The sequence below is a fragment of the Macaca fascicularis genome, chromosome 16, assembly GCF_037993035.2.
Source record: "Macaca fascicularis isolate 582-1 chromosome 16, T2T-MFA8v1.1".
Classification (NCBI taxonomy): domain Eukaryota; kingdom Metazoa; phylum Chordata; class Mammalia; order Primates; family Cercopithecidae; genus Macaca; species Macaca fascicularis.
The window spans coordinates 21,008,292-21,025,298 of record NC_088390.1 but is presented as its reverse complement, the minus strand read 5'-3'; positions in this window follow the sequence as shown (position 1 = coordinate 21,025,298).

Genomic DNA, 17,007 nt, shown 5'->3' with positions numbered 1-17,007 from the left:
TAGGAAGGAGGATCAGCCAAGAGTCTTATTCCAGCCCAGGTAAATGACCTTGCCAAAGATTTGATATCCACAAATGTGGAATCCTTGTAACAGAACTCAGTGGGAACCAAAGTCAGGTATGGGGCTGGGCTTTAAGGAGCACAAACGAAAAGGAAGGACTAGAAAACTTCAGAAAGGTACTGGTGGGGGATGGCAGGGTTGGGGGAATGGGGGACAGTGAGGATGTGGGATCCTGAGATAATCCGAATCCCTATGTGTAGACGTATGTGGACAAAGGCTGTAAAGAGAGACCCAGGCTGATGGGGTATCTGTAATCAAACATAATGTGGCAGCAGGTCAAGTGATAAGGGGACTCTGGAAAAACAGAACAAGCAGCAAAATGAGCAGTATCAAACTCCACAGAACTTAACCAACACCAAGACACTAAGAAAGGTATTCCAAGAAGGATCCAGGTGCCTGTGCAAAGACCAAGCAGTGAGCAGACGTGTGTGTTCGTGATTCCATTAGCATGAACTGAACATCATCTAATACAGCATCTCACAGTTCTGTGTGCATCAGACTTATCTGGGGGACTTGTTAAATACAGATTGTTGGGTCTCACTCCTAGAGTTTCTGGTTCAGTGTTTTGCGGTGCAGCCTGTGAGTCTGTATTTCCAGCATGTTATTCAGGTACTGCTAATACTGTTGGTCCAAGGACTTTGCTATGATCTAATTTAATACTAGGTTTGGGGAGGTACTAAAGAGCAAAGAAACAACAGAGGAAGGGACCTGAAGCCTGTAGGGGCTTCTCTGTAAACTCAAACATAAAAGGCTTCAAGGCACTCAAAGAGCATTTACAGCATCATGTCTACAAATACAAGATACCATGCAGGGAGTGCTCCATCAAGTAGAGAGATGAGCCCACTGAGTGTCCCTGTCTCAGTCTGTTTGTGTTGCTATAACAGAATACCACAGACTGGGTGATTTATAAGCAAGAGTTCACTTGGTTTACAGTTCTGGACACTGGAAAAGTGAGGGGCCTGCATCTGGTGAAGGTCTTGCTGTGCCGTCCTATGGTGGAAGGTGGAAGGGCAAGAGAGTGACCACATGTGAGAGGAGGGAGGGGGAAAGGGAGAAAGGGAAGGAAGCCATCCTCATTCTTTTATCAGGAACCCACTCCCAAGACAACTAACCCCCTCCGCCTTCATCCATTCCTGAGGGCAGAGCCTTTATGACCTAATCGCCTCTTCATGGTTCCACTGGGCAGCACTATTGCATTACGGGTTGAGTTTCCAGCACATGAACTTCGGGGAACACCTTCAAACAGCAGCAGTCCTCGTGCAAGCCTTCCAGAAAACCTGCGTGCCTGGCACTCTGGAATCCCTCTTTCCCACCCCTTCTCACTGCAACTCTAACATCATGATCCCTCATCATTTTCCATTCAAGCACAGGAAAGAACATAATCACTACACCCATTTTTTATGAACCATTCCTAAATTAAAATAATTCTATCACTCAAATAGAAATTTGCAAAAATAAATTTTCATTTTTGAAATGAGTGAATATGAATTTGAATTTTTTTCTTTTTTTTTTTGAGAAGGAGTTTTGCCCTGTGCCCCAGGCTGGAGCGAAGTCATGAGATCTTGGCTCACTGCAACCTCTGCTCCCTGGGTTGAAGCAATTCTCCTGCCTCAGCCTACCGAGTGACTGGGATTATCAGCACCCGCCAACATGCCCAGCTAAGTTTTGTATTTTTTTTTTTTTTTTTTTGAGCTGGAGTTTCACTACTGTTGCCCAGGCTAGAGTACAATGGCGTGATGTTGGCTCACTGCAAACTCCGCCTCGCAGTTTCAATCGATTCTCCTGCCTCAGCATAACAAGTAGCTGGGATTACAGGCATGCACCACCACACCCGACTAATTTTGAATTTTTAGTATAGACGGGGTGTGGCCATGTTGGCCAGGCTGGTCTCGAACCCTTGACCTCAGGTGATCCGCCCATCTCGGCTTCCCAAAGTGCTGGATTACAGGTATGAGCCTCTGCACCAGGCCCTGAATATGAAATTCTATATTAGTTTAATGGAAACTCTAAAATATATAGAAAGTAAAAATAATTACCAAAACTGTTCAATGATGCAAAGCAACACATACAGTGAGATCTTACATCCTAAAACTTATAGACCTAAATATGTTATTTTAAAAATCAAGCAGAAACATAAGGGGCTGTACATACACCTTTCAAAATAAGCTTTCTGGCCGGGAGCAGTGGCTCACGCTGTAATCCCAGCACTTTAGGAAGCCGAGGCGGGGGGATAACCTGAGGTCAGGAGTTCAGGACCAGCCTGGCCAACATGGTGAAACCTCGTTTCTACTAAAAATACAAAAATTAGCTGGGCATGATGGTGGGCACCTGTAATCCCAACCTCTCAAGAGGCTGAGGCAGGGAGAACTGCTTGAACCCGGGAGGCGGAGGTTGTAGGGAACTGAAACATGCCATTGTACTCCAGTCTGGGCGACAGAGCAAGACTCCATCTCAAGAAAAATAATAATAATAAAAAATAAAATAAAATAAGCTTTCTAGGTTCGGCGCAGTGGAAGGTGGAAGGGCAAGAGAGTCACTACGTGTGAGAGGAGGGAGGGGGAGAGGGAGAAAGGGAAGGAAGCCTTTCTTTGGGAGGCTGAGGCAGGCAGATCACTTGAGGTCAGGAGTTTGAGACCAGCCTAGCCAAAATGGCAAAACTCTGTCTCTACTAAAAAGACAAAAATTAGCCAGACTTGGTGGTGCACATCTGTAATCCCAGCTACTTGGGAGGCTGAGGCCGGAGAATCGCTTGAACCTGGAAGCCAGAGGTTGTAGTGAGCCGAGATTGCACCACTGCACTGCAGCCTGGGTGACAGAGTGAGACTCCATTTCAAAAAAACAAACAAATAAAAAAACCACTTTTTGCAGGGGTGTGGGGTAGACAGGAATCGAGGCAGAGAGAGCAGTGGGGATGTACATAAAATCACCCTCCAGAGCTGTGCTGTCCAATAAGACTGCTGAGCACTTGAAAGATGGCTAGTCCAACCTGAGAAATGCTGTAAGTGGAAAACACATTTTAAAAAAAATTCTGAATACTCGGAATAAAAGAAAGAATGGGCCGGTGTGGTGGCTCACACCTGTAATCGTAGCACTTTGGAACTCCAAGGCAGGAGGATTGCATGATCCTGGAGTTTGAGACCAGTCTGGACAACATAGCAAGACCTCATCTCTTCAGGGAAAAAAAAAAATTAGGCCAAGTGCAGTGGCTCACACCAGTAATCCCAGTACTTTGGGAGGCCAAGGTGGGTGGATCACTTGAGCTCTTGAGTTCCAGACCAGCCTGTACAACATGCCAAAACCCTGTCTTAACAAAAACATACAAAAATTAGTCAGGTGTGGTGCCACTTGTTTGCAGTCCCAGCTACTTGGGAGGCTGAGGTGGGAGGATCATTTGAGCCCTGAAGGTTGAGGCTGCAATGAGCTGAGATTATGCCACTGCACTCCAGTCTGGGTGACAGAGCGAGACCCTATCTTCCAAAAAAAAAAAAAATTAGCTGGGCATGGTGGTGGTCAGGACTAGTCTGACCAACATGGAGAAACCCTGTTTCTACTAAAAATACAAAAGTAGCCAGGTGTGGTGGCACATGATTGTAATCCCACCTACTCGTGAGGCTGAGGCAGGAGAATCCTTTGAATCCAGGAGGTGGAGGTTGCAGTGAGCTGAGATCATGCCACAGCACTCCAGCCTGGCAACAGAGCGAGACTCCGTGTCAAAAAAAAAAAAAAAATATATATATATATATATATATATATATATATATATATATATATATAATTTTGGAGGGAAGTTTCAAAATCAATCAGTAAGCACCCCCCCCAGGTTTATCCTTATGTAAAGTGACCCCACTGCACATGCAGGATTAAATAAACCTTGAAAATATTATGCTAAGTGGAAGAAGCCAGTCACAAAATACCACATATTATGTAATTCCATTTAAATAAAATGTCCAAAATACGACAATACATAGAGACAGAAAGTAGATTAGTGGTGGCTCAGGGTTAGGGGAGTTGGGGGGAAATGGAGGTTACAGGGTTTACTTTGGGGTCATGAAAATGATCTAAAATTTATTGTGGTGATGTTTGCACAACAGTGCAAATATACTGAAAACTATTGAATTTTGCACTTTAAATGGGTGGCTTCTGTGGTATGTTATTAATATTTCTCAATAAAACTTCAAAAAAGTATATAGTGCTTGTGTGTCTTTTAATGTATTATTCCTCCAGAGTTCAGTCCACAGTTTTACACTTGATGAAGAAATTAAGAGTTTGTTTCTTCTTCTTTTTTTCTTTTTTGAGACCGAGTCTCCCTCTGTTGCCCAGATCGGAGTGCATTGGCACGATCTCGGCTCACTGCAACCTCCAGGCTAATTTTTGTATTTGTAGTAGAGACAGTGTTTCACCATGTTGGCTAGGCTGGTCTCGAACTTCTGATCTCAAGTGAGTCCCCCACCTTGGCCTCCCAAAGTGCTAGGATTACAGGCATGAGCCACCGCGGCTGGCCCAAGATTAGTTTCCGTTGTTTCAGATGCCCTAGGATCATTTTATTCTACCTTAATTTCTGACGCATCATCTCAGTGGAAATTTTACATTAGGTCCCAAAGTATTTCACTCTTTTTAAGTTTTTATCAGCTGGGTACAGTGGCTCACACCTGTAATCTCAACACTTTGGGAGTCCAAGGTGGGAGTATCAGTTGAGCCCAGGAGTTCAAGACCAGTCTCTGCAACATAGTCACACCCACATATCTACAAAATAAATTTTTTTAAGTAGGGGACATATTGGTGCATGCCTGTGGTCTCAGCTACTACATAGGCTGAGGTAGGAGGATCACTTGAGCCCAGAAGGTGGAGGCTGTGGTGGCCATGATTATACCACTGCACTCCAGCCTGGGTGACAGAGCAATACCTTGTCTAAAAAAAAATTACTTTTAGTTAGAATTTTTTTTTAGAAAACAAAGTATACACTTAGTGACTTGATACAAATGAATGACTTTGATAATCTAAAGAAACCAAAATAAATAAATAAAAACCCACAGCCATTCTTCTTATGTGAGTCTCTGGTGTCTCTGAGTTGTAAGAATTATGAATTGTGATTAATAACAAATACGCATGACAAGGATTCAATAAGGGATACGCATTAATAAATTGCAATGCATACTTACTGGAGTAAGGCCTTTAAAGATGTACAAGAAAAAGAAAGAGAAAAAGCATTGAAAAACTGTATTGCCTACCAAAACGCTAAAGTTTACCTAAGTCCATTAATCAGCACACACACACATGCGCAATGGGTGTGTAAAATGGTCAACACAGTCTCCCATGAATGTATCCTCTTATTAATAGGTCTGTGGGGGTAAGAGATGAGGTTCTATAGATCCTGGATTCAGGGATGGGGAATCTGTGAGGTCCCTGGGGTGAGAGATGAGGGTCTGTAGATTAGGGATGGGTGGTCTTTGGGATAGTGATGAGGTCCATGGAGCCAATGATTGTGGGTATGTAGGGTCAGTGATGAGGGAATCTGGTGTCAGTGATGGGATGTGTGTGGAATCAATGAGAGAGTGTGGAATCAATCTGTCAAAACCAGACTTGTGGCGTCATCTCTCAGGCTGACGCATCCTGATCTGTGTGTCAGTGGTGGAAATTCAATGGGCTCAGAATGTGGCTGGCAGGTTCCTGCCACTGGGTGTTCTGGGTCTGGCCAAGGGCACAGATTCCCTTACCTGGTCCTGGCTGGAGAGGCTATTCTCAAGGATTCCTCACATCAAAGTTGGGTTGGTGGCGGTTTTTTGTTTTTGTTTTTCAAGGGACCGTTGGCTTTTTCTTTTGGGTTTCGTTTTTACATTTGGAGACCACAGACTCATGCAGCTTTTAGGAAGGAATTTTTGTCTGGGTGTTCGCTAGGTCCTTTGGGCCAAGCTGTCTAATGGGAGCGAAGCTGACCATTCCCTCAGCGCAGTTCACATCTAGAGGGTCACTTTAAGGTGTCCCCACAGTGGCGTGCAGTGGGTTGGGGCTTTGGGTGGGAAGAAACAACTAAGAAAGTCCCAGGAGCGCTCCTCAGGCTGGATCTGTCACAGCTGGAAGAAAAGCCTCCCTAACCCATCAGGTGCCAATGGGAGATGCCTCTGGGCTGTGAGAGGCTGGCAGAGACGGGACCTGCAGACCCAGAGAGTTCGGGTACAGAAGCCTGTTACTGCCAGCTGCTGAGGCGTTGCCATGGGAACCAAGGGCCTTTTGGGTCAGATCAGAGCCTTTCTCAGACAATTCTTTTGGTAACTGGGGAGCTCCTGTGCAGTGCACACTCCTATGAAGGCTTAGTGTGCCATCTCCCGCAGAGTCTTCTTTGGTCTGAGAGCCACTTGTTTCTTACATCCCTGCACTAATCTCGCCATCTGCTCCTATGTAGCCCAGGCATTTGCCACATGCTGGTCCTCTCTTTCCTGAGAGGCGGGCTGTCTCTCCAGCTTCTGTGAGGACAGTTCAAATTATGGAGGAGAGGGCAGGTGCAGCGCAGCAGTGACAAGGGGAGTATGGGTGAGTTGGGGGAGCAGGGGCTCATTTTTCTTTGTAGCTCAGATTCCTAAGCCTGTGACTTTGAGAATCGGTGTCTTCCTTGCAACATTTCAATCTGAGGCTCTTGGGGAGAGGGCAGAGTTGGAGCCGGATGAAGTGTGGTAGGGAGAGGGGTGGGTGTAGGAACACGGAGAATGTATCAGGTGGTGTCTTTATTCCTGGCACCTTACTTTACCTGCTAGAGTTTCCTAGTCTGCTCCTTGACCCTGAAGGGGTCTGAGGGGGGATGTTGGTTGCCAGTATGGGTGATTTTGCCTCACTGCAACCTCCGCCTCCCAGGTTCAAGAGAGTCTCCTGCCTCAAGCCTCTCTACTAGCTGGGACTACAGGTGTCCGCCACCACACCTGACTAAATTTTTTATATTTAGTAGAGATGGGTTTTCACCATGTTAGCCAGGATGGTGTCGATCTCCTGACCTCGTGATCCACCTGCCTTGGCCTCCCAAAGTGCTGGGATTACAGGCATGAGCCATCGCACCCAGCCCAGAATCTACAGTTTAACAAGATCTGAGGATGATCCTTATGTGTGTAAAAGTTTGATAAGCACTGCTCTATCTAGCCCACTGGTTCCCAGCCCAGGCCTGCACATTAGAATACCCTGGAGAGGCTTTTCAAAAGTACTTGTGCCCAGGTCCCACTGTAATGCACTTGATTTAGGAATGAGCCAGGGCGTGGGTTTAGTTTCAGAGCTCTCCAGGTGATTGTAATGTGCAACCAGGGCTCAGAACCACCGCTATGGGTATCACCCTCAGTTAGGAGAAGAGTTCCCCATCAGGGCACTGTTTTGAACATTCTGTCATGAAAGTTTGAAAGAGCAGCCAAAAGCTGCAAAGCCATAACTACCTGCTGAGAACAGAACTGGAGCAGGTGCAGGCAGATTACTCTCTTTCATGCTTCTCCCCTCTCACCTCACAAATGTCTCTTCCTTTTGCTTGCCTTTGACCTCCCATTCTTTTAGTTTCTTTTTTGCTCTCCCTTAATGATATATAATATTAGTTAATTTAAACATTGGTTATAATTATATAACTATGTAGCTAATTATATAACTATATATTAATTATATAGTAGTTAATATAAAACACTTTCCACAGGAGCCTATCATTTTAGTATGTAAAACACTGAAATGTATATAGACGACCCTTGAACAACATGTCCACTTCTAGGCAGATTTTCTTCTGCCTCTGCCACCCTGAGACAGCAAGGCCAACCCCTCCTCTTCCTCCTCCTCCTCAGCCTACTCAAGGTGAAGATGATGATGCAGGCCTGCAGTTATGATGATCCACTTACACTTGATGAACAGTAAATATCTTTTCTCTTCCTTATGATTTTCTTAATAACATTTCATTTTCTCTAGCTTACTTTATTGTAATTATATGGTGTATAATACATATAACATACATCATATGTGTTCATCAACTGTTTCTGGTTTCAGGCTTCAGGTCAACAGTAGTTAAGTTTTGGGAGAGTCAAAGATTAAACCTGAATTTTCAACTGCATGGGAGTAGGTGTCCCTAACCCACATGTTGTTCAAAGGTCAACTGTATTTAGTTTTAACATATGAAATCTTATTAGATAATATGAACAGGAGATAGCTTAAAAGCCCTTGTATTCTGAAAGCTACATGGATTTGATGTGCCATTTTAATAATAGGTAAATTGAATGTTTTGGATTTCTGTCTCTAAAACAAAACCAATGCAACTAGTAGTTGAGATGCTTTGTATTTGCATATGGCCCTTGACAGACCCCCCAACCCCTCATCCCCAGACACACTCCTCAGAAGTTGACCCTAATCGAAGTTCTCACCCTATTTTAGGGCACATGTCTATGCAGTGTGTACTATGAGAGCGCACTTAGTGCAGTTAGATTATGTAGTCTTCTGGGACAGTTTGGCCATTCCAAGGGGCTTTGCCATACAATAAAAACCATTAGCACTGAACTTCAAAGACATTAGATGAAGTGAAAGAAGCCAGACACAAAAGACTATTGTATGATTCCATTTGTATAAAATGCCCAGAAAAGGCATATCTATACAGACAGAAGGTAAATTAGTGGTTACCTGGGGTGGGAGAGAGAAATAACTGCAAATGGACACTGCAGGGTTTTGGTGGGGTGAGGGGATAGAAATGTTCTAAAATTAGATTATTCCTATTGTGGCACAATTCTATAAATAGATTCAAAAACTATCCAATTGTACTGGTAAAACAGATGCATTCATTGATATGTAAATTATACCTCAATAAAGCTACTTAAAAATAGCAAATAACCAAAAAATTAGCACTAAATATTTCTCCACCTTAAAATAAGCTCTTTCACCCTCATCCTTTTCCAGTAATATCCGGTGAAGAGGAAGGAGCAAAATGGTTTTAACGCAGACTCACTTATTTAAGAAAAGTATATATTCCCATTGCCGGTGGTGGTCGTTACCATTTTTATTTGCTTTCGAGTATTCTGAGGTCTGGCAAGGCAAGGAAAGGAGGGAGAGGGGGGAAAAGGAGGAAAATTTGAAAAGAAATAAAAGCTATCGGACTTTTTTTGTTTGTTTGTTTGTTTTTGAGACGGAGTTTCGCTCTTGAATCTGGGAGGCGGACATTTTTAAAACAGCTGCCTGGGGAAGCGGCCGGACGCAGGGGAAGGCAGCGCTGCTGGAAGGTGTTAACCCCACGGGCGCAGACATCTGGCGGGAGCGAGGGCTTTGGCAGAGCCCGGGCCGCCCTTACTAGTCTGTACAGGGGAGCTGTCCCACCTGCTGATTTATCATTCCCTAATGTCACGGGGATGGGATGTTGAAATTGTGGCTAGAATGTGAAATACGAAAACCACGAAGACTATAGTTTAGCGTCTGGGGAAGATCAGCTTTAACCTGCAGAACATCTTGTAAACGGGAGGCATCCTTGGCCCTCGCCTGTAGGTTTTTTACTCCAACACTCAAGCTGGGGATCTGGGCGGGCAGAACGTTCTTGGGTTAGAGCAGACAGAGGCAAGAGTGGAATTAATAAAAGCAAAACCACTTCTGTGCTGCTATGGGGATAGTGCGAGCGAGCGCCGGGAGGACCAAAGTAAATTTTAATTAAACAGAGACCTGATGTTGAAGGATAAATAAAACAACGTGGGGTGTAAACAGCTTAAATCAGGGATTCAAATGACACCTGCGGGTGACTAGACACGAGGTGGATCCTGATAATTTGTAGTCTCGGAGAAGATGCAGATGAGTAGGATAATATCCACAAATTTTGCTCCTTAAAAGAAATAATAGCTTGAATTTTAAGGAGGTACTAAATAAGAGAACTAAGTGGGAGAATGATTTTAACAGTTATCTGTGGAGGAAAAGGTAAGTTAGCAAAGGAAACACAAAACTACATGTGTGTAAATCTTGCATCAAAAAAAGTAAAAGATCAATGCTTTGTGTGATTTCTTTCTTTCCTCCTAGGATTTACATAGTGTGTTGAAGTTTTTCCTTTTCTTTTTCTTTTTTTCTTTTTTATATTTCCACCATTCAGCATGCTCCTATTTACAGGGAAAAATGCAGTTTCCACATTGTTTGTTGGGTTATCAAAATAAGCGTTGACCACCGTTCCCGCAATGCTTACGGTTTGTTTTAATTACTTCCTGTCATACCAAATGCATCTACCATATGGATTTTAAGAATTGGCCTCAAGATATGGGCGTGCTGTGTTGAAAAATAGGACAACTTGACTACTGAATCTTCAGGTTCATTCATTTGTTCATTTATTCATTCATCCAGAAAAACGACCGCCCCTGGCACTGTACAGAAATGAACAAGTCTGCCTGCCTTCACATAGCACGCTATCTGCTCAATGGGATGATACAAAAAGTGTGTGTGTGTGTGTGTGTGTGTGCGTGCGTGTGTAGCTGGTACCCAGCTAGAGTACGGAGTCCATTTTGCAACAATAGGCGGAAATATATATAAAGGAGTTCTTTTTCTGTCCAGCAATATCAGGCAGTGGAACTTTGCCAGAAGTCAGTAGTTCAGGTAACTGAAGGTAATCATTCTTAAGAACCAATTAAAAAATTGTAAAAGAATGTTTGCTGGGAATCACTCTAAAATATAGCACTTACTCCTTTGCCTTCCTTTCATTTGGTCATGATGACCCTTGATTACAGTTGCTTTAATACAGGGAGTCAGGGGCCTGGGAGGTTTTTGTTTACTTGTGTGTTTATTATATGTCACAGTTTCATCCTTATTGCTGTGTGATTTGGGGCCATTAACCTCACTAGTTGTGCTTCTTCATCTGTAAAAGGAGGGGATGGACCTCACTAGAAGTTCTTTAAAGGCCTGTTCTAGTTTTGATGTTCGTTGCTTACGTTGTGCCATTAGAAAAGTCCCAGTGCCTTTACACCATGGACGGTAGCACGCCCCTTTGGAAAATGCCCGTAGTATGTGAGGACTTGGGACGCTTGTTAGGATCAAGGCTGTGCTTGTTAGAATTGTGTCCAAGGTACCTGTGAACATGTTCTGAGGGAGGCTATGTGAAGCTCTTGGAGGTTTCAGGTCATGAACTTGACAGCCTTTGTGAACTTGTCAGGATGCTCACAGGTTTCTTTTTGTTTTATTTCTCTCTTATTCCTATTTATTTATTTGGCTTGTTTCTGCTTTCAGTCATAGTCTGGAAAATTGAGGGCACTTTAAACCTTATCTCTAGATAAATGGAGTATAACTACACATATACACCTTCCAATTGTGCTATTTCAAGGCAGAGGGAAATTTTTCCTACTGTGCATCTCTAAATTTCCAGAACAATGGCACAAAATACATTCCACTTTTCTGTGCATCAATTTAAGTTAGCTTCTTCTCTGAAACTGCTATCAAGGAATTTAGCAAACATTTAGTAAATAGGCACCTTCTCTGCTCCAGCCCTGGGAGAGTTGCTGAAAACAGAGAGATGAAAAGCCTGATCCCTAACAGGGTGAAGTTCCCTGGTATATGTAGCTCACTGGCATAATGTCATGACACAGCCCTGCATGGCCCGCAGGTCTCACCACACTCTCTCATGGGTTTGTAATTCAGATGCATTTGTATGTTTTGCCCCAGATAAAGACCTAAAAAGTGCAAGTGAAATCCCACTGTTCTGTTAAAATAGAAAACATGTTTGATGTTGCCTATATTTATGCCTTCTCCACATATTTGATAATTAAAGGGTTATTTTCTATCCTAACAATCGATGTAATACATGATTATTATGGAAATCTTAGAAAATACAGAAAACTTGGAAAAAGGGAATAAAAATCTGCATGAGTTGCTCCACTTAGAGGCAACTACTGGCAACACTCTGGCCTATTTCCTTCAGGTCTATATTCTTACTTACTGACACTTTGCCAGGCACTGTGCTAGTGACACTATAATCAATGACTGCATCCTCCCCTCAGAGCTCACGGCTTAGAGACCTTGTGTTAAGTGTGATGACCTGGAAGTACAAAAAGAAAGTAGGAGGGGCTTGACCTCAGGGCACTTCCATGGACTCTGGGTTTAGGAAAGGGTTTCCAGAGGGAGAGGCATTTAAGTTGAGACCTCGGGGCACTTGCATGGACTCTGGGTTTAGGGAAGGGTTTCCAGAGGGAGAGATATTTAAGTTGAGACCTAACGAATCAAGGGAAGTGGTCCAGGAGATGGGAAGGGTGGCAATGGGGGGAAGTTGTGAGTGAAACATGGCACTGGGGTGACTGGAGGGCAGAGGGCTGAGGCCTCCAGGAGGAGGAGAGATAAGAGATGGTGCTGCAGAGGTAAGCCAGGCCCCAGGCAGGGAGCTCATCAACCCAGTTATTACTATTCTGTAGCAACAACTTTGGGTCCTGAGTCTTTCTGGTTTTATTTCATTTTAGATTCTGCACTAAATACCGTAGCATAATCTTGTTTTATATTAATATAAATTATTTTAATGGATATATAATATTCCCCCAATGGATGAGGCATCATTGACTTAACTGTGCCCCTTTTGTTGAAGATGAATCTAACAAGAATTTAAAACAAAAAAGAGACTTTTTTTTCTTCATATTCCACTCCCCTGTAGTTCTCCAGTCTCCAGATAATGGTAAAACTGGAACATTCTAAACAAGGTAGATATATTCATGCTTTTTTACCCCAAATCAGAGCTTGAACCATCAACTAGAATCCACTGCCTCAGGACTCCTGGCAGCAGCTGTTAAATTCCCTTCCAGAAGCAGAATCAACACAGCTTTCATTTCTTCCTCTAAGCAGCCTACTCCTGCATCCAAAGAAAGATCAATGCACAGAACCTGTTTCTAGGTAATACCAAATCCCCTCTTCCTTCCTCCACTGGTCTCCCCCTCCTCCCCCTACTCTGAAGAAACTCGGATCAGAATCAGTTGACAAAAATATCAACCTTTTATTACAGAAAACACTTTAGAAGGAAGAATCATCGCAGACAAAAATCGTTTATGACAAAACACACCCTTTCATCCCTCTTAACCCAGGAAAGTTACGAGCACTCATTCATACCTTCATTCATTGGTTTATTCAACAAGTACTTATTTGGTGTTAGGCCACCCTTTGAGTATAGAGTAAGGGCCAAAACCAACCTGGCTGCTGCCTTGCAGACCCTACAGCTGAGAAAAGAGTCTGACATCACCTGTTATCATTGGCCCCTGAAATTCCCTGCTGGAGACTCAGAGACACTTCCTCTTTCCAGACTTTGCCATGGTCTTTAGTAACTCTAGGCCTTCATCTGTTCATTGATTCATTGATTCATTTGCTCATATGTTCAGTTAGTATGTGTCATTGGTGGGCAGGACAATTTGGTTTTCACAGAAAAAAAATTTGTTAAATAAGTCAGTACATCAACAAACAGTGGCTGGTGAAATAGGGAATGTGCTGGAACAGGGGAACAAATACCTAATCCATGGGGTCAAAAAAGACCTCCCTGAAGAGGAGTCATTTAAACTGAGATCTGAAGAATGTGTAGGCATCAGCCAGGTGAAAAGAATCAGAAGGATGTTTTGCCAGAAGAAGCAGGATGTATGAAATCCTGGGCGTGAAAGCCGCTGTGATGAAGCTCGAAAAATCAAAATGAGTGCAGCAAAACTTGAATAGAAAATGCCAAGGAAGAACAGTAACAACTGAGGCTTCAGAGGTGGGTGGGGCTAGGCCCTAGAGCCTTGTAAGCCATCCTGAGCAGTTTCAGAAGCTATTGAAGAACATTCGGTGCAGGGGATTGACATAGATTTGCATTTTAGAAAGATCATTCAGACTTGCAGTAGGGAATGTGCATTGGAAGAGGAGAAGGAAGAGGAGGACAAACAATGGAATAGGGAGACATGAGACATCTGGAAGCTGATATAATATTCTAGCCAAGCCAGGTGCGGTGGCTCATGCCTGTAATCACAGCACTTTGGGAGGCCTAGGTGGACGGATCACGAGGTCAGGAGTTCGAGAGTAGTCTGGCCAACATGACCAAACCCCGTCTCTACCAAAAATACAAAAATTAGCCGGGTGCAATGGCACACACCTGTAGTCCCAGCACTCAGGAGGCTGAGGCAGGAGAATCGCTTGAACCCGGGAGGCGGAGGTTGCAGTGAGCCAAGACTGCGCCATTGCACTCCAGCCTAGGTGACAAAGCGAGACTCTGTCTAAAAAAAAAAAAAAAAAAAAAAAAAAAAATTCTAGCCAAGAGATAATAGAACCCTGGGAGATATGGATAAATTTTAGAGCTATTTAGTAGGAGACATACAGAAACTCAATGAATGATTAGATGTGGAGGGTTGGGTCAGCCAGGAACATTTCTAGGTTTCTGGTTTAGGCAACTGGCTGAAGAGTGAGTCTCTTGCTACTGTGGTGTTCACTGTTTATTCCCAGAGAATGGGAACTATCTATTAAATGAATCAATGAATGAATGGAAGAATACAGACAATCATTTTAAAATGAGATGAAATGATACGTTCCATTTTGGATGTGGTGGGCTTAAGGAATCTGTGGGATATCTCAGTGGAGAAATGTCCATGAGACCGTTGTATCTGCAGGTCTGAGCTCCAGAGAGAAGTTTTGGGCACAGCCTTTGCAGTGCTATGCCCTGTGTAGAGTGGGAATAACAGTCCCTTCTCTGCTTCAGATCACCATGAGAATCAAATGAGGGAAGACGACAGTGGTGCTCTGAAAATAGTCATATGTTGGAGGAAAGGGATTAGGTTTCGAACCAGCCAAACCTGATTTTAATCTGTACTTACCTCTTTATGAGCTGTGCATTCTTGGGTAAGTCAATTAACGTCTCTGAGCCTTGGGTTTTCATCCACAAAATGGAGTAGATATCACCTCTCTCCTAAGGTTACCATGAAGCTTAGGTTAACTAAGCTTCCTTCAAATCTGGTGCTATATAAAGCCTCAAAATGGTGTCATCACCATTATTATTTGGCAATGTGTAGTAATGTCCTTAGTCCTGTCCTTTTTAATTATTTTGAGGAGTTGTAACTTTGGGTCTATCTACCCTCCACCCACTCAAAATGTCACACCTGTTTCATGAATCTTCTTACCTTTCTCCATCACATTGTAGCTCTACACTGTGCCTTCTTCCATAGGCCAACTAGACCAAAAATGGTAACATGTATGTGAGCTTCATATTGACATCCTCCAGGAGGAAGAGATTCAAAACTAAAGTTCTAAAGTCAAAAGAACTTGCTTCAAACACCTAACTTCACCACTTGTAGGTGGGTGACCTTGGGCACATCATTTAAACTCTCTAAAACTCGGTTTCCTTGTCTGTAAAATGAAAATAATAACAGTGCTTACCTCACAGCTCATAGGAAGAAACAGAGAAGGCTGTGAGAAAGTGGCTCACCAAGGAGTCTCAACTCACTGAGGGTGAATATTGTTTTATCTGTATTAGCCTGGTCTCATACTGCTAATAAAGACATACCTGAGACTAGGTAATTTATAAAGGAAAGAGGTTTAATTGACTCACAGTTCCACATGGCTGAGGAGGCCTCACAATCATAATGGAAGGCAGAGGAGCAAAGTCACATCTTGAATGGCAGCAGGCAAGCAAGAGAGAGTATGTGCAGGGGAACTCCCCTTTATAAAACCATCAGATCATGTGAAACTTATTCACTATAACAGGAACAGCAGGAAAAGACCCGCCCTCATGATCCAATTACCTCCCACCGAGTCCCTCCCATGACACATGGGAATTATGGGAGCTACAGTTCGATATTTAGGTGGGGACACCACCAAAGCACATATCAGTATCTAAAACCTGCCACTAATTATGTTCCATCAAACCCCCTTTCCTGTTAGATAGTAGCACCCTTAATGATATTTCATTCTGGTTCTATAACTTCTTGGTCATTTTTTGTTTTCTCATTTTTATTGTTGTTTTTGTTGTTGTTTTAAGTAGCCTTATTTCAATCCTTTGGATTAATTCTTATTCAGTGAAAACCTACAGATTCTGAAAGCTGGCTGCCTGGATTGGAATCCCAGCTCTGCCACTTACTAACTGAGAGCTTTGGGCATGTTACTCAACCTCTGTGCCCCAGTGTCATCATCTGTAAAATGGGGATAATGATAGTAGCTACCTCATAGGAATACTGCCAGGGTTAAATGAGTCAATATGATTAAGGTGCTTAGAAGAGGGCCAGGCACAGGAAGTAAGTGCTATGAAAGTTTTGCTCTTAGTATACCAAACTCGAAGTCCTCGTCCTCTTCACCAGGCAAGATTAGACCTGGGCTTTGTCTACTTACAGTTCTGGTGATCATTCCGTCATCCTTTCTTCTCCCTCAATATTACCAGAATGAGACCAGTATTGGGGCCTGAGGAAGAAGCAAAAGACAGTTGTTGTCCCATTTGACCCAGCAAGGAGACATTCTCTCCTATCCTGCAGCAATGCACTATGCATGGGCTTGGTGCTGACCAGTGGTGCTTCCAATAGGCCCTCTAAGGAGAGCCCCCTCCTGTGTACCTCCCATAGCCATTGATGGTCCTTTTAGACTCTTAGCTTGTATCTTCCTGCCCCAGCTCACAGCATCCTGCTACATGCCTCAGATGTTCCACTCAGCGATGGTCACAGGCTCCCAAACTCACCTATCCTTGGTAGCAAACTATTAGGACCATCGGCATATGCAGAATCAATTTTATGTCCTAGCTGGGACTGAAACTCCAGGCCAAGGGACACGAAGATGGGTCTTGCCCTCTCTCTACCCACAGCCCTCACCAAGTAGCTCACCCCAGGGCTGTTCACCCACACCCTGGACACTGCGGCATCCAACTGAATTAGAGGGCTCACTGGTTCTTAAACAAGCCAGGAGCTTATAGAGCCCACATCCTGCCACCTCGACAAGGGTTTCCCAGAGGCCTGCCTCCCTTGGCTTGAAAAAGGGAAGCAGCTCCCTCGGCTCCCACAACAGGCCAGATTGGTCTTC